General features: G+C 41.2%; 1 protein-coding gene across 2 annotated transcripts in view; it reads right to left on the bottom strand.

The window, feature by feature from the left end:
• The window catches only part of LOC126419021 (integrator complex subunit 10), a 123,713-nt gene that overhangs the window by 75,941 nt on the left and 21,484 nt on the right, over positions 1 to 26,288 (bottom strand). The window lies entirely within an intron of this gene.

The raw sequence follows: 26,288 nt of genomic DNA on the forward strand, positions 1-26,288 counted from the left end.
CACTTATCTGACAAACATCCCCCCCCCCAAAATCTCTCTCTCTCTCTCTCTCTCTCTCTCTCACACACACACACACACACACACACACAAACACACACAAACACAAACACACACCTACTGTATGGGCAGTAACCTTCTGTTTATGTGCTTATCCACAACTCTATTTTTCTTTTATATAGTAAGTGGTTGTCTATGCTCCTTGAACTTATTACCCATCCACCTCTCCCTCTTTTGTGAAAATATTCTAAACCATCTTAGAAAAAAAACTGATTTCAACACGGGAAAACATTACACACTGTCAATAATGCAGGTTATTTTAATTAACAGTGTACAAATTTCACAAAAACTTTAACACTTACATAAGAATTTCAAAGGAGTAACTGCCTTGATAAATAAACTGCCTGTTGGCTTCTGTCTCGGGTTCTTTGGCCAACATTTGATTCAAGATTTTTCTGACGTTTCACCAGCACGAGTGGCTGGCATTGTCAAAGCTTCACCTTCTGTTGCTGGTGTCGGACTGGAGTCAAGCTTGTAGCTGCAGGTTATATGCAGCTGGCACGCCATGTCCAAGGGCTTTTCCAAGGACATTTCCAGTGTGGTTCTCTCCTGACTATCTGCAGTGGTCATTCGCTGCAGCACGGGAAGCCAGGAACCGTTCACCTTGAGGCTTTCTTCTTTAAGCTGTTCTCATATTTTTATAGTTTTTCTGAACAAGCAAATGTGAAGCTCTTCTGTACAGAGCAAGAACTTCCATGTCAGTGAATTCTACTGTGGTCCATCTCACACAGCGCATGTTCCACCATGGCCAGTTCCTCCACCTGCCACAACCTGCAATGCTGCTTATGTTGGAGATTCTGGTACTGATTGATCATCCAGTCATTCCAATATAGATTTTTCCGCATGTACACGGTATGTGGTATATTCCTGATATTGCAAGTGGGTCCCTTTTTTCCTTTGCTGATCTGAGATGCTTTTTGATCTTCTTTGCCAGTTTATAAACGGTCTTTACACCGTATTTGTGCAATATGAGGCCAATTCTGTCCATTTGTCTGGGAATGTAACACAGGAAGGCTGTACACAATATTTCTTTTTCTGGTGTATCACTTCACCAAGTTTTTTTTTATTCTGTGACACTTCTTGCGTAACTAGTATAATATCTATTGCTCATCAGAATGCTTTCCAGTTGCTGCATTTTGTGTCTGAGGTGCTATGGCTCACAGTTGTTGTTGTTGTTGTTGTTGTTGTTGTTGTGGTCTTCAGTCCTGAGACTGGTTTGATACAGCTCTCCATGCTACTCTATCCTGTGCAAGCTTCTTCATCTCCTGGTACCTACTGCAACCTACATCCTTCTGAATCTGCTTAGTGTATTCATCTCTTGGTCTCCCCCTACGATTTTTACCCTCCACGCTGCCCTCCAATACTAAATTGGTGATCCCTTGATGCCTCAGAACATGTCCTACCAACTGATCCCTTCTTCTGGTCAAGTTGTGCCACAAACTCCTCTTCTCCCCAATCCTATTCAGTACCTCCTCATTAGTTATGTGATCTACCCATCTAATCTTCAGCATTCTTCTGTTGCACCACATTTTGAAAGTTTCTATTCTCTTCTTGTCCAAACTATTTACCGTCCATGTTTCACTTCCATACATGGCAATACTCCATACAAATACTTTCAGAAATGACTTCCTGACACTTAAATCTATACTCGATGTTAACAAATTTCTCTTCTTCAGAAACGTTTTCCTTGCCATTGCCAGTCTACATTTTATATCCTCTCTACTTCGACAATCAGCAGTTATTTTGCTCCCCAAATAGCAAAACTCCTTTACTACTTTAAGTGTCTCATTTCCTAATCTAATACCCTCTACATCACCCGACTTAATTCGACTACATTCCATTATCCTCATTTTGCTTTTGTTGATGTTCATCTTATATCCTCCCTTCAAGACACCATCCATTCTGTTCAACTGCTCTTCCAAGTCCTTTGCAGTCTCTGACAGAATTACAATGTCATCGGCGAACCTTAAAGTTTTTATTTCTTCTCCATGGATTTTAATACCTACTCCGAATTTTTCTTTTGTTTCCTTTACTGCTTGCTCAATATACAGATTCAATAACATCGGGGAGAGGCTACAACCCTCTCTTACTCCCTTCCCAACCACTGCTTCCCTTTCATGTCCCTCGACTCTTATAACTGCCATCTGGTTTCTGTACAAATTGTAAATAGCCTTTCCCTCCCTGTATTTTACCCTTGCCACCTTTAGAATGTGAAAGAGAGTATTCCAGTCAACATTGTCAAAAGCTTTCTCTAAGTCTACAAATGCTAGAAACGTAGGTTTGCCTTTCCTTAAATTAGCTTATAAGATAAGTCGTAGGGTCAGTATTGCCTCACGTGTTCCAGTATTTCTAAGGAATCCAAACTGATCTTCCCCGAGGTCGGCTTCTACTAGTTTTTCCATTCGTCTGTAAAGAATTCGTGTTAGTATTTTGCAGCTGTGGCTTATTAAACTGATTCTTCGGTAATTTTCACATCTGTCAACACCTGCTTTCTTTGGGATTGGAATTATTATATTCTTCTTGAAGTCTGAGGGTATTTCGCCTGTTTCATACATCTTGCTCACCAGATGGTAGAGTTTTGTCAGGACTGGCTCTCCCAAGGCCATCAGTAGTTCCAATGGAATGTTGTCTACTCTGGGGGCCTTGTTTCGACTCGGGTCTTTCAGTGCTCTGTCAAACTCTTGACCCAGTATCGTATCTCCCATTTCATATTCATCTACATCCTCTTCCATTTCCATAATATTGTCCTCAAGTACATCGCCGTTGTATAGACCCTCTATATATTCCTTCCACCTTTCTGCTTTCCCTTCTTTGCTTAGAACTGGGTTTCCATCTGAGCTCTTGACGTTCATACAAGTGGTTCTCTTATCTCCAAAGGTCTCTTTAACTTTCCTGTAGGCAGTATCTATCTTACCCCTAGTGAGATAAGCCTCTACATCCTTACATTTGTCCTCTAGCCATCCCTGCTTAGCCATTTTGCACTTCCTGTCGATCTCATTTTTGAGACGTTTGTATTCCTTTTTGCCTGCTTCATTTACTGCATTTTTATATTTTATCCTTTCATCAATTAAATTCAATATTTCTTCTGTTACCCAAGGATTTCTATTAGCCCTCGTCTTTTTACCTACTTGATCCTCTGCTGCCTTCACTACTTCATTCCTCAAAGCTACCCATTCTTCTTCTACTGTATTTCTTTCCCTCATTCCTGTGAATTGTTACCTTATGCTCTCCCTGAAACTCTGTACAACCTCTGGTTCTTTCAGTTTATCCAGGTCCCATCTCCTTAAATTCCCTCCTTTTTGCAGTTTCTTCAGTTTTAATCTACAGGTCATAACCAATAGATTGTGGTCAGAGTCCACATTTGCCCCTGGAAATGTCTTACAATTTAAAACCTGGTTCCTAAATCTCTGTCTTACCATTATATAATCTATCTGATACCTTTTAGTATCTCCAGGGTTCTTCCATGTATACAACCTTCTATCATGATTCTTAAACCAAGTGTTAGCTATGATTAAGTTGTGTTCTGTGCAAAATTCCACCAGGCGGCTTCCTCTTTCATTTCTTACCCCCAATCCATATTCACCTACTACGTTTCCTTCTCTCCCTTTTCCTACACTCGAATTCCAGTCACCAATGACTATTAAATTTTCGTCTCCCTTCACTATCTGAATAATTTCTTTTATTTCATCATACATGTTTTCAATTTCTTCGTCATCTGCAGAGCTAGTTGGCATATAAACTTGTACTACTGTAGTAGGTGTGGGCTTCGTATCTATCTTGGCCACAATAATGCATTCACTATGCTGTTTGTAGTAGCTTACCTGCATTCCTAATTTCCTATTCATTATTAAACCCACTCCTGCATTACCCCTATTTGACTTTGTGTTTATAACCCTGTAGTCACCTGACCAGAAGTCTTGTTCCTCCTGCCACTGAACTTCACTAATTCCACTATATCTAACTTTAACATATCCATTTCCCTTTTCAAATTTTCTAACCTACCTGCGCGATTAAGGGATCTGACATTCCAGGCTCCGATCCGTAGAACGCCAGTTTCCTTTCTCCTAATAACGACATCTTCTTGAGTAGTCCCCGCCCGGAGATCCGAATGGGGGACTATTTTACCTCCGGAATATTTTACCCAAGAGGACGCCATCATCATTTAATCATACAGTAAAGCTGCATGCCCTCGGGAAAAATTACGGCCGTAGTTTCCCCTTGCTTTCAGTTAACAAATTGAAATAACATCACTATAGCCATCATCAAAACATTGTTGAGTTTTACTCTTTAGCAGAATCATGTATTTTACAACATATGTGAGCTGCAGCACCTCAGATGCGAGACGTAACAACTGGAAAGCATTCTGATGAGAAATGGATACTCCACCTGTTACATAAAAAGTGTCACAAAATCAAAAACTCGGCAAAGCAACAAATCAGAAAAAAAAGATCACTTAAGGCCTTTCTGCCATACGTTCCCTGAGTGACAAACAAAATTGGCTGCATACTGTGCAAACGAGGAGTAAAGACTATTTACAAAATGACACATAAGACTAAAGAGTGTCTCAGTTCCGTAAAGGTAAATACGGACCTACTTGCAATGTCGGGAATATACCACATACCATGTACATGCAGAAAAGTCTATTTTGGAATGACTGGACAATCAATCAATACCAGAATCACCGAACACAAGTGGCATTGCAGGTTGGGGAAGGTGGAAAAATTAGCCGTGGTGGAACATGTGCTGTGTGAGACAGACCACATAGTAAAATTCACTGGCATGGAAGTTCTTGCTGTAGAGAACTCCTATCAGACACTCTTGTTCAGAGAAGCTATAGAAATACACAAATATGAGAACAGCTTCCACAGGAAAGAAGAAAGCCTGAATGTGAATGGTCCCTGGATTTCCATGTTGCAGCGATTGACTGCTGCAGGTAGTAAGAGGGGAGCCACCCTGGACTTGTCCACAAAAAACCTCTTGGACGTTTGAGTGCCAGGTACATATAAACTGCAGCTGCGAGCTTGACTCCAGTACACTACCAGCACTGGAGAGTGAAGTTTTGACAATGCCAAGCACTTGTGTCAGTGAAATGTTACAAGAATCATCAAACAAAGATCAGTCAAAGAACTCAAGATAGAAGCCAACAAGCAGTTTGTTAACAAGTAGCCATGAAAGTCTTGGCAATTTTGTGCCTTAAATAAAATTCAACATCCATAAACATTTAACAAACTGGGATAACATTATATATCCCTCATTAAAACTCTGTTCAGTTTTACTCTTTAGCAGAAACATGCAATTTGTTAAATAGACAGTTAACTAATGAAAGATAAATTATTTCTGAAGTGAAAGACAAATCAAAACATTAAGGCTAAAAGAAATATTAAAATGAACAGGAAAAAATAATTTAAGGTGAGGGTTTGATTAATAATTGTATAGAAACTAGTAACCTCATTCTGAGACAGTGAAGCAGTGAAGAAAATATTGGAATGTCCAACATGTTATGTAAGACATGATGCAGATTCAAGCAGTTGTTCAAAGATTATAATTAACAATTCACTCTTTACCCAGTTTATTGACCAGAATTTCTTTAAATTTCCAAAAATATCAGTGAAGTACTCAAAACAGTCTTCTTTGTAAAAGCAATTGGTGTTTTCTTTCTTGAAATGTGATTAATTCAACTTCACTCCCCTTGTTACTAAAGAACCTAGTACTGACACACTAAAAGTTACGACATATTCTAACCAAATTAAGCTTACGCGTCCTCCTACTCTACTACAGGCCATTAACTGATCTCACAAGTAATTTGATTTAAAACATAGTCCATGACATGTAAAATGTTTAGTAGTGACAATCAAAGTAATCTACAGGAGCAAAGAGAAACTTTCTCAGCTTCATAATAAAAGATAATGATTTTTAGTTATCAAATACACTCATTTTTTACTGTAAGCTCCTTTCAGATCAATGCACTTTGTGCAAAATCTCTCAGGCAAGTAGAGTCCATCACTGGAGGAAGATTCTGACAGGGCTGCCAAAAACCCATATATAAGGTGATCCACAATTGTGGACTTCAAGGTTTACCAGTGGAATCTACACTAAAACGTAAACTAAAAGCTTCTCTACAACTTATTGCCAGGAATGCTTAGTAACAGAACAAGACTGTCGCGTATATACTGTGAATAAATTCTTCTCAGCTAACAATTCATATCATTTCAAATGAAGAATTTGTTTTATCTGAAATTAAGTTGCTTGTGAACCGAAAAGAGGTTTTTTTTTTTTTTTTTTTTTTTTTTTTTTTTTTTTTTTTTTCCCCCCCCCCCCCTTCAGGAATGCTGCCGCCACAAAAGACTCCAAGGATGTGGAGGTACATTATTCATCATACTGAGAGATTAAATGTGACACTGACAGGATGCTAAATTTTCTACAGCAGATATCAAAAGTGTCCACCATTGCATTCAGAAAACAGCTCTGTTCTTTTAAATCATAACTGACAGACATGTTACAAAATCTTTGGCATATCCTGGATTGTATTTGCAACAGCTTCTATTACATTTCACCGATTTTCTCTTATATTACATCACTGGGAGGACACTAGGTCTTTCATGTGGCCCCATATCCAGAAGTCACAGAGTGTGAGATCAGGAGAACATGATGGTCATATAACAGGTTACATTCAATCCACCTTTCGAGATAATGATCACTCAAATATCGAGCCACGGCAGGCTGATTATGTACATAGGCTCCATAATGTAGCAACCACATGTTCTGTCATGTTGCAGCCAGTGCAACATCCTCCAATACACCCAAAAGAAATGTCTGAAGATACTGCAAGTAGTAGACACCTCATGGTCATCCAGGCAGTTCAAACTTTCCAAACAGCTATCACCAATGATTAGTGCCTGAACACTGATGAACAGCTGATGCTGGGAATTTACCTCCAAGATAGCGTGTGGATTTTTGTCAGTGCAAACATGGTAACTGTGTTGACTGAAAATGCCATTTCTGGTGAATGTTGCTGCATCCACTGCCAGTACTCTACTGAGGAATTATTGATCTATGGTGTGTTGGTTCAGCAGCAAATCAAAATGTTGTACGGCATTGAAAATCAGGATTCGGATTCATTGCACATGGAAGGGATACAGTAATTGTTCATTTACTGTTCTCTACACAGACTGCTGTGACAATTGAGGTATGCATCTAATCTCGAAGTACTGGTAATCAGTCAGAGTTCCACAAAATGCAGAGATTCTCCCTCAACTGCAACTGTCCTGTGACACTGCAGCCTAGCAGCATTGACTATTACAGGTGCACAGTGACCTAGGCCTCTCTCAAACACAAATGTTCTTGGAGTGGGATGTCGTCTGCCAGGTAAATGGGCAGCATACACACATACTGACATACATGCAACAGCAGCAGAATTCTGATGTTCCTAACTGTAAATCAAAGCGACATCAGTCAATTCAACATTTCCATATCCATCATCTTCTGTCGACCACAGCAACTAACTGAATGTTAACAGTACATGCCAGTGTACTGCAGCTGTGTGTTGCATTAACGTACATAGTACCAATGACAAGGCCATACATTAAAACACGGTGTTTCCAGCAATAAATTATAATGACACTTTCAGATCATTTTCAGTGTAGATCTCACTCTTAATCTTTGTAGGCAATAACAACAGATCACTCTGTATAGTAGTCATAATGTCTTTATTGGTCAAATTACTTATGCTTTCCAACTACAAATTTCTCTGGGTGTAGAAATAGGTGCAAGACAGAATGTACCAAAAATGGTGAACAAAGTGGATATTCCAACAATCTGTACATCAAATACCCTGAGTTTGCCGAAACACCCTTGTCAGGATGTGAATTGTCCGGTCTGTTATCACAATGTTTTTCCTCTAGTTGATCCAGAAGACTTGCATAGCATATGCCAGCTAATTTGTTAATAATTCTATGTTTATAAAAACAAAGAACAGATTTTTCATACCAGAAAATGCTGGTTATAGAGATTGGAAATTTTCCTGTGAATGTATAATTTCATTTATTCTCAAGTGTTCTGTTTAATTAAATTTTTGGTAATGGGGCTTGCGTCATCTTCAGACTGCTAAGGAATTATGGGCTGGTCCACTGGTGTGGACTTCTACACAATTATTGTTTCCCCTGGGGCAGTGCTATGGAGAATTAATTGCTACCATATGCTTTCACTAGAGTCATATCCTCGTTTGTGTTGTGCCCTCAGTATTCCGAGGTCTCCGTCATTAGCGGAAGCTGATAAACAATGACAGTAGATTATGTTGCAATGAGGTACGAGATCGAGTGTTTGGCTTACTGATAGTCCAGAGAGAAGTCAAATGTGAACTGAGTGAAGTCACAGCAACAACAAATCTTCAGAGTAGGGACCCATTCCCTCATCACAAGGCACCTGCCACCTGTGTGCTGACAGAATATCCTTTCAGGACATGAGACTAACTTCACCTTTGTTGCAGGACCGTAAGCTTCAACCCATTGCTTTGACTGCTGTTTCACATATGATGTGAAGTAATGGACTCATGTTTCATATGCAGCAATACATTGGTGCACAAAACCAATTGGGTTCTTTTTAAAATGGTACAATTTTTCCTGAGAAACTCATTTTTCATTTGCTCACTGTCAGCAATAATTAACAATGCATTCACTTTGCACAAAGATTCCTCATAGTTCACATAAAATAGACCATACTATTTCTTCTGATATCTCTACAGTGTCATGCATTTCATATACCTTTAATTGCCTTTTCTCCCCTACCATATAAAGCACTTTCTTGGTGTTTTGATCAGTGGTTGCCATTTTGGGACACTGTTTGTATGAATCAACTACAAGATTAGTATAACATACAATGTCTGCCAAAAAAAACAAAAACCCAGAAGACAAGGTTAGATGTTAATGTAACTTTGTACACATACACACCATTGGTGCATATGTAAATGATTGAGAGTTTCAACTGTAACAGGTAGAATGGTCACCAGAATGCATTAGTTTTGTTCATGTTTAGTATTGTTGACAGCCAGGTAGATTATATAAGAGGCGTGAACAGTGTCAGAAGTTGTGTGAGCACTGTAGACATCAAGATGCTGCATACTCGTATGAGACAGCATTATGAGCACCCGACAGAGATTGAAAGATGTATCACTGAAGGTCCCCCTTTTGGATGTGACAGCAGCATTAAGTTGGACTGCACGAAAACATGAGGGCAGGCATACTCTTCATCAAGGTCCTGGTAGATTTTGTCGGAGCGACACAGGGAAGGATCGCTGTACCGTGCACCTAGCACATTGTAATCACTTCACATCTGTGCCTGGCATCTGAGTACAAGTAACGGGCTCCCTGAAACATTCTGTGTCATCCCACATCATTGACTGCAGTTAGCAGCAGCTGGACTAGGGAATCACCATTCTATGCGGAGGCTGCCATTAACACTTTTCAGAAGCATATACTGTACAAGGGGATGTCACACCAGCTATCCTGCCCAGTAGCAATCACAAAGACAAAGAATGAAGTGTAAGTAATTCTGTAACTTCAATTACATAAATGCATGCTTACTAAATTCTGAGTTGACTGATACTATGTGCACACATGTCAGATAATTAATTTAAAAGCTTTCAAATTAAATTAATGATTTTATACACAAAGATTAATTTTCTCCAGCCAAGAGACCCCACCAATACCTTGCCTGCTTAGAGGACTATAGCTTTGATAGGACACAGTACTTTTCTCATTCTTCAATTAGTTAATCTAATACATGCAAAAATGCTCAGAATTTGTAGGCTCTGCATTCAAAATTAAGCAACTGCCATGCCAACATTTAGGAACACCAACTGTTTGCATTTTTGGATAAATGGCATCAAATCATGCCTCCCAACTTGAACTTCAAACAGACGGACCATTCCACTGACCTGGGGCACAGCAACTGGTACCTCCCTCACCCACGGTTATGTTTGCTACAGTAATCTTTTTACTACCCATGGAAGCACACTACAGAGTGGCACCACAGTTTGCATAAGCATGGAGAGGTGGCCTCTGGCCCCCATGCGAGTGCAATCAGTTGCAGAATTTGGATGTATATCATTGTAGATGGCAGAATAGCAGAAATTACTGTCATCTTCAAATGCCTTTGTTGTTTTCCATTCTTTGGAACTACCTCATGTGAAGACTGGCTGTTATTGTACAATGTGGCAGGAAACTAGCAGCAACTACACTGGGTGCTACTGTGCGTCATACCAACTGGACCAAATGCATTCGGTATAGCAACTGCACTGGAGTAATCTGATAAGCTTCTATGTGCCACCCCTGCTGCTGCATTCATTTCAGAATCTATGGCTTGCAGCTCTTCGTGGTCCATCTCCTATAATCTGTTCTCACTCTGTTTTGGGAAAGGGCTAAATTATTGTGCCTTTTCCCCACACATTTGACTTTTTTTTAATAATCTGTCCTACAGCAGGTCAGTAGCTTGCCAAGTCACTCAGAATTGTGGGTGGGCTATTTGATTTTCAACTTCTCCAGTTGCTACAGAATATGGCGAACATGATAGGACTCGAATCAGTTTCACATGACAAAATCCACTAGGCAGTCTTTGCCAGGTGTCTTTTTCTCATGGCTATGGGAAATGGAATTCCCATTATAGATGGCTAGAGCAATGTTTTTCTTAGTCCAGAAAAATTAAGAAGAGAGATCTTTGTTTTTCCTTCATTGCTCATTGCAACCTTTTCTGGCACAAGGTAAAGATTATAGAGCAGCACAGACATCTCAGCTGAAAAAGACAGGGACTGGTCAGATGCTCCATGAGGGTCACTGTCTTACACAATGCCTTTCGCCGAAGCCAATGTTATTATCGAGGCCATTCCTGCTACCTGTGGCAGTGTAACAGCCAATGCTGAAGCACATATGGGCACTGTCAATACCCGGAGCTCAATGGCTCACTTTCTATTGACATCCTGTCTAGTAACAGCATGCCGACCAGCTGTGTGTTCAGCACTGATGTTGCAACCGCTGCTGGAGGTGTCTACTTTGCCACCAATGCAGACTCCTGTGCAGCTATTGTTGCTGATACTGACACCAACACGTCGCAGCAAGCAGACAGTAAGGGGACTGTTGCATGGCCGTCAACACCACCACCACGTGCAGAAACAACCATTACCAAGGCAAGTACTGCTTTGCAACCAGCTGTTGCTGCTGATGTGATGCAGGCTATGTCGGGTCAGCTGTTGGCAGCTATGGGCGTACTGATCGTGAAGTTAGACGAAATGTTAAATGCTCAAAGTAGAGAATTACACACATCTCTGGAAGAAAAATTAGGGAAACAGTGTGACAAGCTAAGCTCAGAATTAGACATAAAATTTGAATAGCAGTTGTGAGTACCTGGAGCAATGAAAACCCGATTTTAGGATGCTCACCATGATGAATTTACGAGGCACCTAGACAATCAAACTCAGGGTCTTCAAAACAGGGAGAGCTTTTGGATCAGGTGCTTGTGGCAAATAAGGAGGCACAGGTGTAAGTCTGATCGAGATTGATGGATGTGAGGATAAATTTCAGGGGACTGACGCAACATTGTGACAGCTGCTTTCCAAATAGAGGAGCAAAAAGCTACACTCGAGACACTTCGTGAACGAGTTGGAGAAACTGGTATGACTATTTCAGGGCACACAGAACCCCTTTCATAATAGAAATAACGGTTGAATTAACAGAGGGAATGATGGAGAAATTCTGTTTAGGAGCTGCAAAAAAGATGAAAGATGATGTTGCAGTATGCTGAGCGACAAGTACGATTAGTTGATAACATCAGCCATATGATACACAGCACAACAACTGACTGGCGAGTCTCTGAACATGGTGCGGACAGGCCTATCTATAGGACGTCAGGTAATGCCTCCTACAAAGCTGCTACTAACAACACAGAGAAAGGCAATGGATTGGCAATAAGGGCACTGCTGATAACCCCTGTGTCTGATACCAGCAAGTGTACAGGTCAGCTCTGAACCACACTCACCAAGACACCGTTAAACTTACTCTCTACAGTAGTAGCTGCCCCCTGAGTGGGAGGAAAGAACCAAGCAGGTTAGTTTACAAGAACAGAAAGAGCAGCAACTGTTCCTGCAGGAAACTATTCGTGAAGTGTAATCAGAGAAGAACAATTTCATGGCCAAGTTATGAACAGGTCACAGTTTTGGCACTCCAGCATACAGTTCACTTCTCCTAACTGGGAACATTTTAGTGGCCTATAATAAAAAATATGCCCTGTTGACTTCTTACAGAACTACTAGACCTGGTGCAACACTCTTAATATCAGCTACTGTCAGTTGACGCATGCCTTCAGACAGTATGTTGTTTCCAAGGTGAGTCTGTGGTGGCATATAATGGGGTCATTACTGTGCAGACTTTGCACAACTGAACAGGGAATTCTTAGGCCAGTTCTGGAATGGGGCATGTCAGTAGAGAGTTTGATGCTCTTTAATGACTGGTCCAGCATACAGTCCTAGTAGCGGAACTCTCCTCAGTTCTTCCGGTGCAACATGTCTAAAATGTGACACCTGGAATGACCCATAGGCCCCAGAGAGACTATTCCTTTAATATGTGGGCAACGGACAACTACTCATTGTTCCAACAGTTAACACTAAGCAATCCCTAAAAAATTTGTCAAAATTGGATGATTTCTAAGAGAAGAGAAATTGTGAGCTAACAAACAATGAAGGATTAAATCACAGCAAATAAGGGCCAGAATACAGACAGGTTGGCTCTCGCTGTTCTACTTTGTATGCAATCCTATTTAATGTGTTAAGGTCTATATAAAATTTTCACTAAGTTTTTCTTTCAAAATTCCGATGTTACAGTTCTTGCACTGAATACATGGTGTGGAAATTATCAAAATTCTAGAAACAAATTCCCTTGCAAAACTTTATTATTCAGTTGGTTATTCAGATTGTAATGAATTAAAAAGTTTCATTAAAAATGATGGTGACCAAAAGTAATCACAGTTACAAAATTTTATGCAGCTAGTCATAGGCAAAATCTTATGCACTTACACATAGATTCAAAATGAGGCACCACTTTTAAATTAAAGAGCTATTTTTCCTCTTTTCAGTAACATATTTACATTAGCCCAAACTTAATGGTCAAAGGATGATGTTAATTAATGATATCACATGGTCTGGACTTTCAGTGCCAATTATACTATTGTAAATTTCTGGGATGTGTTGATAAACTTTTGATCACCTCATTTTTATGAATCCAGTGACACCCATATAGATGAGCAAGAGTCTCTGATGAAAAACTACAAAATTTTAACACACAAGATGAACCCCACGTTCATAAACCCAAGATTACACAGCATGGGCATAAATTAGTACTGTATATTTTAATAGATGTTGCTCATGTCAAATAACGTACAAACAAAACACAATGACAGGCTTAATAGCCAATAAAAGGCGAACTTTCTAACCTGCAGAATTTATAAACTATTATAAATTAACATAGTTCATTAATACCATGGAGTGAATCTTTATAAGGTCAACACTCATGCCACTTCAGTCAGTCTGCTCTTAGAGTTTGTTTAGTTCTGCTTTAATCTTCTTCAGTCTAGCATCACTATTAGCTTGGCATCTGTTACGCACAGTCCAACCGTGGGACCTGTTTGTGCTCCTTCTACATTTGGTTTAATTAAGGCTGAATGGACATATTTCATTGATATGAGCAGTATCCATTACAATGTGCAGGTTTGGTTCAGCTGCAAAACATTGGTAATTATAAAACCTGTTTCATGGCATATGTACTTCATTAAGAGTGATGCAGCCTCACAGTGTTTCATATGTAAAGTGCTCACTTCTATTTCTGAAAGAAACAGTGACTATTAAGCTCCAAATATGTCCATACTAACTACCTGTGTGTAAACATTGTTAGACTGCGTGAGACGTGGGCTTTACTGGCAGGATCTCAGTGAATTATCATTTCGAACTTCCAAAGGAGACTTTTGACTTATTTTCAGTGTAGAGCCTGTAATATTTAATTTCAGATGCTGATTCAGTGAAAGAATGTGGCTACCAAAGGTTTGTACCACAAAATGTAGGTCTAGTAATGTGACAAGGTAAAGTAAATGACCAGTCTGGATGGAATCAATGCAGTAATTACCTTCAAACCAATAAAAATGGTAGGAACTTCATCACTGTACAATTTACAAACACCAAATATACTGTTCAATGAGACAGATGAAACAGGGTCAAATTTATCCCACAGTTTCAAGACATCATATATAATAATTTATACATGACTCCACTGGTTGTACCCTGGCAAAAACAATTTTGGGAAGGTCTGTAGTCATGCAATTACAGACGAGATACCCCATACACAAGAAGAAGATGTTCAAACAAAGCCAGCAGTTGCTCTAAGAAGGCTAAGGCACAAAGAAGCATTAGGAAGGTCTGGCACGACACAACTACATAGAAACCTGCCATCAAGGAAGGGGATTTTGGTACTGGTGACCAACCAACATTGATCTGATTTAACTGAAAGTAAAATTGCAAAATTCTGTTATATGAGGGACACTATCAAGTAGAAAAGGTTGTGGTGGACACTACCGCTTAGTTGTCAATCCAGAAATTGATCAGAAAAGGGCAATCAGAACACTGGGAGCATCAAGCTGTTTATCAACTTAGACAGCCATCCCATTAGATTTATGTTTCATTTATTGCTTTCGAGCATTGTGATTGTTATACAGTTGCATTGCCCAGCAGATTTTCCTATCATGTTTAGAAGAGTGAATGTTATTCTGTGTATTTTGTGTTTGTGACCACATATGGTATCATGTTCATTTCTTGCTGTTGTTACTGTCAATAAAAAAAAGTGGAACTGTTTAGCACTAATAGTTCTAACATGGGAATGGAAAGATGGATAAAGTGAAGCCTTTGTCTGTGACAGGCTTTTGAAGCACCTGAGAAGTGACCGAGTTCGCTGAGGAGTAGGGAAAGTGTAAGTAAGGAAGCGTGTCGCGGCATGGGCTGGCTAAATAGCAAGAGTAGTAAGACTGGGGCCTGAACCCTTTGAGGCAGGTGTACCTGGGAAGTTACTGCCTGGCACCTTGAAACTACTGCCTGGCACCTTGAAACTCTCCCCTCTCCTCCTCCTTATGCACACACGCAGTTACTTGCCAGAGGCAGACTGGACCTGGGGGTCTACTACACAAACACAAACACACACACACACACACACACACACACACACACACACACACACACACACACACACAAAGACATGAACTGAAGCCAACCAATTAGAATGAGGGAGATTTAAAACGGAAAACCTTAACATACTCGAAAATAAGAACAGAGGATGGCATATCCAAAATATTAGAGAAAGATTGAGCACCACAACATAAATGGCTGTGTTTAGAGTGGTCCCATGACTGAAAAGCATGGAATGCTGATGAAAGGCATCAGACTGTGTTTGACGATGAGTCGTAGTTCTGTGTGACTCCAAATGACCATCATCGGAGAGAATGGTGGTGACCTGGGGAGTGGTCCATTTCTTCCAATGTTTTGGAGACATACTGTGATATTAGTCCTGGTGTCATGGTGTGTGGAACCATTGGGTGTGGCTTCAGGTGACAGCTGGTAGAGATACTATGCAATCCACAGTACGGCATGTGGTGGAGGTACGTTGTATCACTAATACTTATTTCCTTTCCTGTTCCACTCACAAATAGAGTGAGAGAAAATCAACCATCTATATGTCTCTGTATGGCCTCTAATTTCTCTTATCTGGTCTTTGTGGTGCTTATGAAAAATGTACATTGGCAGTAGTAGAATCTTTCTGAAGTCACCCTCAAATGCCAATCTCTAAACTTTCTCAATAGCATCTCACAAAAAGAATGTCATCTTCCCTCCAGGGATTCCAATTTGAGTTCACAAAGCATTTTCATAACATTCGTGTGTCAATCAAACCTACCAGTAACAAATCTATCTGCATGCCTCTGAATTGCTTCAATTTCTTCCTTTAATCTGACCTGGTGGGGATCCCAAATGTTAGAGCAGTACTCAAGAGTGGGTTGCACTTGTGTTCTATATATGGCCTCCTTTATTGATGAGGTACACTTCCCTAAAATTCTCCCAATACACCTTCCCTACTCCTGTCCTTACATGCTTATTCCATTTCATATTGCTCTGTACTGTTTGGCCTACATATTTAATCAATGTGACTGTCAAGCAGCACATTACTTTTAGTGTATTTGAACATTATGGAATAATTTTTTCTACTCATCTGCACAGAGAAAGCAAACCATTCATCACACCACCTAGAAATTTTGTCCAAGTCATCTTATATCCTCCCACAGTCACTCAGTGATGACACCTTCGCGTACACCACAGTGTCATCACCAAAGAGCCACAGACTGCCGCTTACCCTGTCCGTCAGATCACTTATGCATATAGAGAAGAAGAACAGTCTATCAACTTCCCTGTGGCACTCCTGATGATACCCGTGTCACTGACAAAAACTCGCTATCGAGGATGACATGCTGCGTTCTACCGCTTATGAAGTCTTCAAGCCACTTACATAACTGGGAACCTAATTCATATCCTCAGACCTTCATTAACAGTCTACAGTGGGGCACTGTGTCACACACTTTCTAGAAATCTCGGAATACAACACTTGTCTGTTGCCCTTCATCTGAGGTTTGCAGGATATCATGAGAAAAAGGCGAGCTGAGTTTCATATGAGTGATGCTTTCTAAATCCATGGTGATTGGTGGGCAGAAACTTTTCCATCTCAAGGAAATACATTATACTTCAACTCAGAATATGTTAAAGTATTCTGCAGCAAACGCATGTTAAGGAGATTGGTCTGTAATTTTGTGGACCCATTATTTTAACATATTTATACACATTAGTCACCCGTGCTTTTTTTCCATTTGCTTGGGACTTTGTACTGGACAAGAGATTCACAATAAATGCAAACTAAGTAAGGGACTAATGCCATAGTTACTCTGTGTCAAACTGAATTTGGGATTCCATTCAGAGCTGGTGATGTATTTGTTTTCAACTCTTTCAGTTCTTTCTCGAGCCAAGTATACCTATTACTATGTCCTCCACATGGGAATCAGTGCTACGGTCAAACAGCACTATGTTAGGACGGTTGTTCTGCATGAATGATTTCTTCTAAAGAGAAATTTAGAACTTCAGATTTCCTTTTGCTTCTTTTCTTCATATGTTACCTCTCATGCAACAATACTGTAGTGCCATTTTTCAACAGGACAATACTCATCCACACATGGCATTTGTTTCTATGAACTGTCTGTGTTATGGTACTTCCATGGCCAGCAAGAACCAAAGATCTAACCTTGACAGAACATATATGGGACCAACTTACATGTCAACTTCATTCCAGTGTCAGTATCAAGGAAATAAAGGATCAGTTACAACAGCTGTGGGTCAGCTCACCTCAGGAGAGGACACAACGGCTTTAAGACACCTTTCCGAAGGAAATCAATGCATGCATCGAGGCCAGAGGGGTGTAACATCATACTGATAAGTGAGCTCATACTATCAAATTCTTCGTAAATTTGACTTGATTTGTGATCACTGAAATAACATCACATACCAACTGAACCTGTGCAGTTTCATTTTGTTCCTTCCTCCCCTTCTGGGTGCTTCACTTTTTTTGTCAGGCGGTGTACTTGAATTCAGATAGCCAAACTGGAAAATGAGGGAACATACTTCTTATAACATTTACCAAACTTAAGATGGATTTCCATTGATAATAAACCATGCATTAAAGTATTTGATACTTGATTTACGCTGTGCAACACAAACCAACATATAGTACAACCCCATTTTATGTTTTGCTTTATGCTTTTCTGCTTTTTACGTTCATTTTCTTGGTCCCAACAGAAGTCCTATTCTCTCAGTACAATCCTTTCCCATCATTAATGACTCCTTGTTACAATATTTCAGGTTTTTAAGTTTTCTTTGATACTACCACGACCTTTAACACTGATTTTCATACACATTTCTGCAAAAGTGCTTCATATTCCTGCTCAATGTCAGCCTTGCAACAAATCAGAAAATGCAGACTATAAGCAAAGTCATTGATCATGTAATGTAGCATTAGTTAGCACAGTACAGTAAGCAAGATTATCTTTGTCAGCATGTTGGGTCACAGCCACCTGTATTACAGGTTCACAGTGTTAGGAAGGGTGGGAAACTAGCAACCTTCCTTCTGCTCACTGCATTGTATTACCACAGCTGTAATTTAATTTTTACAAAAGACATTGCTTCTGAAGATGGCCATCTCTATAATGGGCTTTCACGAATTTTTGTTACTTATGTATGAAATACGCTGCTCTGTACTAGACGCACATTCTTAGGTTGGTTCAACCTAATGTCAGATGTAAACATTCCTCCTCAAGATACTCCATAACATGACAACAATTTCCACCATCTTTCTCAAACAGGACATACCCTGAACCATATTACCTCCTAGTCAGCGACAAGCTGTAGAATTAGTGCCTGCTGTTCTATGTTTACAAAGATTGCCACCTTTTGTGTTTTGACCAATTTTGTGCTACAAGTTTTATTTACTGTAATCTTATAACGGTTATCGATAATAAGTTTCACATTTCATGAGAGACTTTTGCTTCTGTGGTTTATTTACACCACTGGACATGATTGGAACGAACTTTATGTGTCAGCACTCAGCTATTGCCTTTGTGACTGATGCTTTGTATATTGTGGAGAGACAAATACAGCTAACTGCTGTTAGAAAGAAACAAAAATAATTAATTATTTTAGATATTTTTCGATATGCAAAATTTAATTCATTCTTACTTGTTGTGTTACAAGTGTTTTACACTTTCCTGCATTTTACATTGTTCTGGGTCAATTGGTTGAAAAGCATAAAAAGAGGGTTTTATAATATCATCATCATCATTATCATCACTTCATCATCATCACCATTTTCCTGTTCCAATGAGCCTGATGTATTTGTAGATCAGCTCCTTTAACTTTTCTTCCCCTTACAATGCTTTCGTTCATAATATGATGCCAGCTGGCAACTCACATTTTCAGGCCTGTGAGACTTTATTTCTCCCAGGCGTCACAAAGTCTTCCTCTTGGTCTCTCCCCAGGGACATTTTGATCAAAGCAAGCCCAGAGTGTCATAAGGGGAGCCTCTCTCCTGCTCTCAGCTGATACAAGTCTACAGGACAGAAAGTTAAGTGTTCATCTTTTTCTGTGTTTGCCACATAGTATATTTATTAAATTTCAGGCGTGTTTCTGTGTTTAAGGGGGGGGGGGGGGCGGGGGGGGGGGGCGGGATCTCACGTTTTTGTAAGTGTAAATTCATTCAGTCTGTAGCACAGTAGTAGATCATTTGATTTGCTTTGAAACAATCATCCATTCGTTTAGTAAGCCTGTCAGTAAGGCTGCTGCTCTCAGCTGAAACATATTGACAGAGCAGCAAGTTCAGTGTTTATCTTTTTCTATGTTTGCCACATAGTATATTTATTAAATTTCATGTGTGTTTCTCTTTTTAAGAGGTTTAATCCTGTGTTTTTGTAGGTGTAAATTCATTCGGTCTGTAGTGAAGTAGTTGCTAATTTGATTTGTTTCAAAAGCAACTGTCCTTTCATTTAGTAAGCCAGTCAGTAAGGCTCCAGTTCTCAGCTGATACACATCTACAGAATGGCAAGTTAAGTGTTAATCTTTTTCTGTGTTTGCCACAAAGTACATTTATTAAACTTTGTGCAGGTTTCTCTGTCTAGCAAGTTTAATCTCACATTTTTGTAAGTGTAAATTCATTCAGTCTGTAGCGCAATAGTTGCTCACTGAACAGCCAGCTATGTAGCTCATTAATGCATAAGTGTCTATTGGTGACACATCAGGAGGATAGCAAGCTGCATATCTAGGATTGTCTGCTTTTACAGTTCACTTCTTCAGTTAGTCTTGATAGGATGGCTAGGATGTGTGCATGCTGTGTGCAGCCACAGGAAGAGCTGGCCGCAGTTCGCGAACAGCTGAATTTGCTCTTGGATTTGGTCAGTAACCTTCAGGCTGTTACCTCGGGGTGTAGCGTTGGTGAAAACTCATGCACGTTGCATGGAACGCCTCAAGTGTCGCTTGTTTTTCTCACAGAATCTGCTTCCAAGGCACCTCCTAGTGCATCCGACGCGGTGTATCCACTCTCACAGCAGGGTTAGAGGCAGGGGGTGACACGTTCGCATCACTCTAAGCGGAGGGCCAATGTGAAGATTGGTCGCCTGGCCTTGCCCATTCAACACCTTTAGTGTGGACAGGTGGCGAAGACTGCTGGCCTTGGGTGGACAGTGCAAGCAGAACTCACAATTTGTAGCATCGTTACCAGAGTTGATCAGGGCCTTTGGTCTGGAGCTGAGTGGAGGGTCTCAACTAAAGGCTTCATCAACTCTGTGACAGTCTCGGTTGCACATTTCTATACATGCATTATCGTGTAGGAATTTGTAGGACTTCCCTTGATAGGTCCGAGGTGCACTACACAGAGGAAGCAGCTACTCAGATACTTGTACTTGTACTTGTACTTGTACTTGTGGAGTGCACATGAGGGTTTTTTAGGCTAGGCAGTAGTTTCAGATGCCCTGATGAACACTCGCCAGTCAATATGCATCAAGTGAACTCAAATGGTATGCAGAAGAAAAAGACTTTAACTGTCACAATTTTATCAGTAAATTGTGCAAGTATCTGTAGTTAAGTTCCTGAATTTACTGCCCTCCAGGAAAGTTCTCGTGCTCAAATTGTTCTTGGGACCAAGAGCTGGCTGAAATCCTAAGTGGAAAACTCCAAGATATTTAGCAAGTTGTTGAACGTATATCAGAAAGAAAGATTAGAGGCCATAGGGGGGCAATTGTTCATTGCAGCTGACAAAAATATTGTCTATATTGAGGTCAAAGTTGAGTGTGGCAGTGAAGTCATCTGGTCACTTATAACAGGTGTAAGTGAAACCAAGTGAATTGCTGGATGTTTTTACTGGCCACCCAATTCTACTGTGACAGTTCTAGAGTCATTCAAAGAACATCTACAGTCAACAGTGCGTAAATAACCAGATCATGCAATACTTGCTGGAGGCAACTTTAAAATGCTAAGTATAGAGTAGGAAGTCTATGGATTCATTGCGAGGCTACAGATACACAGTCATGTGAAATACTTTTGAACACGTTTTCTGAAAAATGTCTTGAGCAGCTAGCTCAGCAGCCCACACGCAATGGAAATATCTTAGACCTTGTAGCTACAAATAGGCCGGACCTAATCGACTGTGTCAGTGTAGAAATGGGGATTAGCGATCATGATGTCATTATAGCAACTACGATTATGAAAGTAAATAAATCAATCAGGAAGGCTAGGAGAGTGTTTCTGCTAGATACAGCAGATAAGAAGTTATACATATCTCACTTAGAAGTCAACTGCCACCATTTAGTTCCAGTAAGATGGATGTAGAGGAATTATGGGTAAAGTTCAAGCAGACTGTAAATCATGGTCTAGAGTGGATAAAGGTTGGAAAAGACCCATCCTGGTTTAATAAAGAAATTCAGTTGATGCTGAGGAGGCAGAGGCTGTTGCACTATCAGTTCAAAAGTGAACTCATAAATAATGACAAGCAAAGGTTAGCAGAGATTCACGAGTCTGCGAAAAGACCTATGCGTGAAGCATACAACAACTACCACTGTCACACCTTGGCTAAAGATCTGGCAGAAAACCCAAGAAAATTCTGGTCTTATGTAGAATCGCTAAGTGGGTCTAGCGCTTCCATTCAGTCCCTTGTTGACCAAACTGGTATGGCAGTTGAAGATAGCAAAATGAAAGCCAAAGTTCTAAATTTCACATTCAAGAAATTGTTCACACAGCAGAATTTTACAAACATACCATCATTTGACCATCAGACAGACTCCTGTATGAATGACACATTAAAAAGCATACATGGTGTGGAGAAAAACTGACAGATTTGAATGCAAATGGATTAACAGGTACAGATGGAATCCCAGTTTGATTTTACAAAGAGTACTCTATGGCACTGACCCCCTTACCTAGCTTGCATTTATCGTGAGTCTCTCGCCCAGTACCAAGTCCTACGCAATTGGAAAAAAGTGCCGGCGACTCCAGTATATAAGAAATGTAAAAAAGTGGACCTGCAAAATTACAGACCAATATCCCTGACTTCTGTTTGCTGCAGAATCCTTGAACATATTATCAGCTGGAATAGAATAAACTTTCTTGAGATCGAGAAGCTTGTGCACACGAATCAGCATGGCTGTACAAAGCATTTGCTCATGCAAAACTCAGCTTCGTCTTTTTTCACATGATATACTGAAAACTATGGATGAAGGGCAACAGGCAGATTCCATACTTCTAGATTTCCGGAAAGCATCTGACATGGTGCCGCACTGAAGGCTGTTAACGAAGATACGAGCATATGGAATAAGTTCACATATGTGTGAGTGGTAAAAGACTTCTTGAGTAACGGAAGCCAGTACGTTGTCTTCGATGGTGAGTGTTCATGAGAGACAAGGTTATCATCAGCAGCGCACCAGGGAAGTGTGAAAGGACTGCTGTTGTTCTCTATCTACATAAATGATTTGGCAGACAGAGTGGGCAGCAATCTGTGATTGTTTACTGATGATGTTATGGTGTACAGTAAGGTGTCAAAGTTGATTGACTATAAGGAGACACAAGATGACTTAGACAAAATTTCTAGTTGGTGTGATGAATGGCAGCCATCCCTAAATATGGAAAAATCTAAGTTAATGCGGATGAGTAGAAAGATCAAATCTGTATCATTCGGATACAACATTACTAATGTCCTGCTTCAAAGAGTCAAGTCATTTAAATATCTGGACATAACACTGCAAAGTGATATGAGGTGGAACAACATATGAGAACTGTGGCAAGGAAGGCGAATGGTCAACTTCGGTTTATTGGGAGAATTTAGGTTGAATGGTTGGTTGATTTAGGGTATAAAGGGACCAAACTACAGGGTCATCAATCTCTTTTTACTGGTGCACGCAAGGCTCAAGGTACAAAAACACTCAACACCACACCTAAAAAGAAAACGAATCAAACAAACAAAAAACGAGGAAAACATGCACCACAAGGAAAAGTAGAAGAAGGTAATAAAACCATAGAGCATATGGTCTGGGCTGGCTGATCACAATAATAAAAGAGGATGAGCCAGCTACACTGCAACTCATTAAAATGTCCACCCAAAAAAGAAAATGTGAGATGAATACATGTATGGAAAAGACGACCACCAAGACAAACAAATGCAAAGAAAGTGTGACAGATTTAAATGGAGGGAGGGTGGCGACCTCAGAGAGAAGGCTAAATGCCCACCCTTAGATGGTACGATAAAAAAAAACCTCATGAATAAAATGTAAAACTAAATCTGCTGTTGAGGCATTGTCGCCCAACATGAAGCTAGGGTGCTGGGAAGGTTAAAAGTCCAACGCAGAGCAGCTAAAAGTGGGCAGTCCAGCAGGATGTGGACGACAGTCATATGTGAGCCACAGTGACACCAAGGTGGGTCCTTGCGACGGAGGAGGTAGCCATGTATGGCTAATGCGGAGCTGGCAGAGAACTACAGAGTCTCTGCAAGATGTCCGCATGGAGGTCTTCCACACATTCATAGTTTCCTTAAGGGCACGCAGTTTGTTGTGCGTACTGAGATGATGCCATTCTGTCTCCCAAAGCTGAAAAACCTTGTGGCGTAATAATGATCGCAGGTCAGTTACAGAGATGCCGATCTCCAGAAGCGGTTTCCATGAAGCCTGTTTGGCCAGCCTGTTGGCAAGTTCATTTCCTGTGATTCCAACGTGGGCCGGGGTCCCCACAAACACCACGGAACGACTGGACCATTCCAGGGCTTAGATGGACTCCTGGACGGTCACTACCATAGGATGGCGGGGGTAGCACTGGTCGATAGCTTGTAGGCTGCTCAAGGAGTCAGTACAGAAAAGAAACGACTCACCATGACATGAGTGGATGCACTCAAGAGCACGAGAAATGGCCGCCATCTCTGCAGTGCAAACACTGCAGCCATCGGGCAAGGAGTGCTGTTCAATATGTTCTCCATGAACATACGTGAAGCCAATGTGACCATCAGCCATCGAGGTGTCAGTGTAAACCACTTCATGGTCCCGGTACATGTCAAGAATCGAGAGGAAGTGACAGCAGGGAGCTGAGGGGTTAACTGAGTCCTTAGGATCATGTGAAAGGTCCAGGCGAAGCTTTGGCCTATGTGTACACCTTGAAGGTGTACGTGAATGGACCTCGAATATAAGTGGTAAAGGCAGACTCCACTTCAGACAGAAGAGATCGGACGCGAATAGCAATCTTAAGCACTGACCTGGGATCTGATGCAGGAGATGAACCGCTGGGGATGGGAAAAGGAGACGGTAATTCAGATGCTCAGGAGAACTATGAATGTGTGCAACGTAACTGGCAAGCAGTTGTGCATGCCTAATCTGCAATGGAGGGGCTCTGGCCTCCACCAGGACACTGGTCACCAGACTCGTCCTAAAAACTCCTGTTGCAAGTCGAATGCCACAGTGGTGCACTGGGTCGAGTACACGCAATGCAGAGGGTGCCACCAAACCATAAACCAGACTCCCACAGTCAAGATGGGTTTGAACAAGTGCTCTGTAGAGCTGCAGCATAGAGTGATCTGCACCCCAGTTGGTGATGCTCCGGCAGAAGAGGGCACTGAGGTGCTGCTGGCACTTCCACTTCAGCTTACGCAGATGAGGAAGCCACGTCAATCGGGTGTCAAAAACCAGTCCTAAGAATCAATGTGTCTCCACTACAGTGAGTGGATCATCATTAAGGTAAAGTTCTGGTTCCGGATGAATGGAACGATGCCAACAGAAGTGCACGACACACGACTTCACGGCTGAAAATTGGAAGCCGTGGGCTGAAGCCCATGACTGCGCCTTGTGGAAGGCTCCCTGTCAGTGCCACCCGGCAACACCAGTAATGGACAAGCAGTACGAAATGCAGAAGTCGTTTGCATACAGAGAAGGTCAGACCGAAGGCCTGACAGCTGCTGCTAGACTGTTAATGGCCACTAGAAATAGAGATACACTCAATACAGAGCCCTGCAGGACCCCATTCTCCTGGATATGGGGGGAACTGTGGGAGGCACCAACTTGGACACAGAAAGTATGAAGCAATAGGAAATTTTGGATTAAAATTGGGAGCGGGCCCCAGAGACTCACATAATGTGGCAAGAATATGATGTCGCCAGGTCATGTCGTAAACTTTTGGTAAATCAAAAAAGATGGCAACCAGGTGTTGGCAACTGGAAAAGGCTGTTCGGATGGCAGACTCGAGGGAAACTAGATTATCAATGGTAGAGCAACCCTGGCAGAAACTGCCCTGGCATAGAGCCAGTAGGCCACGAGACACCAGTACCCAACACAACCGCCGACTTACCATACATTCTAACAGCTTACAAAGAACGTTGGTGAGGCTGATGAGCCGATAGCTATCCACATCAAGCGGCTTTTTACCGGGTTTGAGACTGGAATGATGGTGCTCTCCAGCCATTGTGATGGAAAGACGCCATCACACCAAATCCAGTTGAAGTTGACGCGGAGATGTCACTTGTAATCGGACGACAGGTGTCTTATCACCTGACTGTGGGTCTGATCTGGCCCAGGAGCTGTGTTGCGGCAATGTGCAAGGATGCTGAGGAGTTCCCACTCTGTAAATGGAGCATTATAGGGTTCACTGTGACGTTCAGTGAACGAAAGGGCTTTCCTTTCCATCCGCCATTCGAGGGTGTGAAATGCTGTGGGGTTATTCTGTGATGCACAGGCTCGAGCATAGTGCTCAGCAAAGTGCTCAGCAACTGCGTTTGCGTTGGTAGATAACACACCATTGATGTAAATGCCAGTAACACCTGTCGGGGTCTGGTACTCACAAGCACATCTGATCGTCCAGACTTGGGAAGGTCATGTATGGCACCCAATGGTCGAGACGTACCTCTCCCAACATGCCTGTTTCTGTCTTTTTATAAGCTGGCGAATGCGGGCATGGAGCTGTTTAAAAGCTATTAGGTGCTCTAGGGAAGGGCGCCACTTATGTCGCTGTAGAGCTCACCAATGCTCGTTAATGGCCTCAGTGATTTCCGGTGAACACCAAGGTACTGACTTTCGCCAGGGCCACCCTAATGAAGAAGGGATCGTGT

This window comes from Schistocerca serialis, chromosome 9, assembly GCF_023864345.2.
Source record: "Schistocerca serialis cubense isolate TAMUIC-IGC-003099 chromosome 9, iqSchSeri2.2, whole genome shotgun sequence".
NCBI lineage: Eukaryota > Metazoa > Arthropoda > Insecta > Orthoptera > Acrididae > Schistocerca > Schistocerca serialis.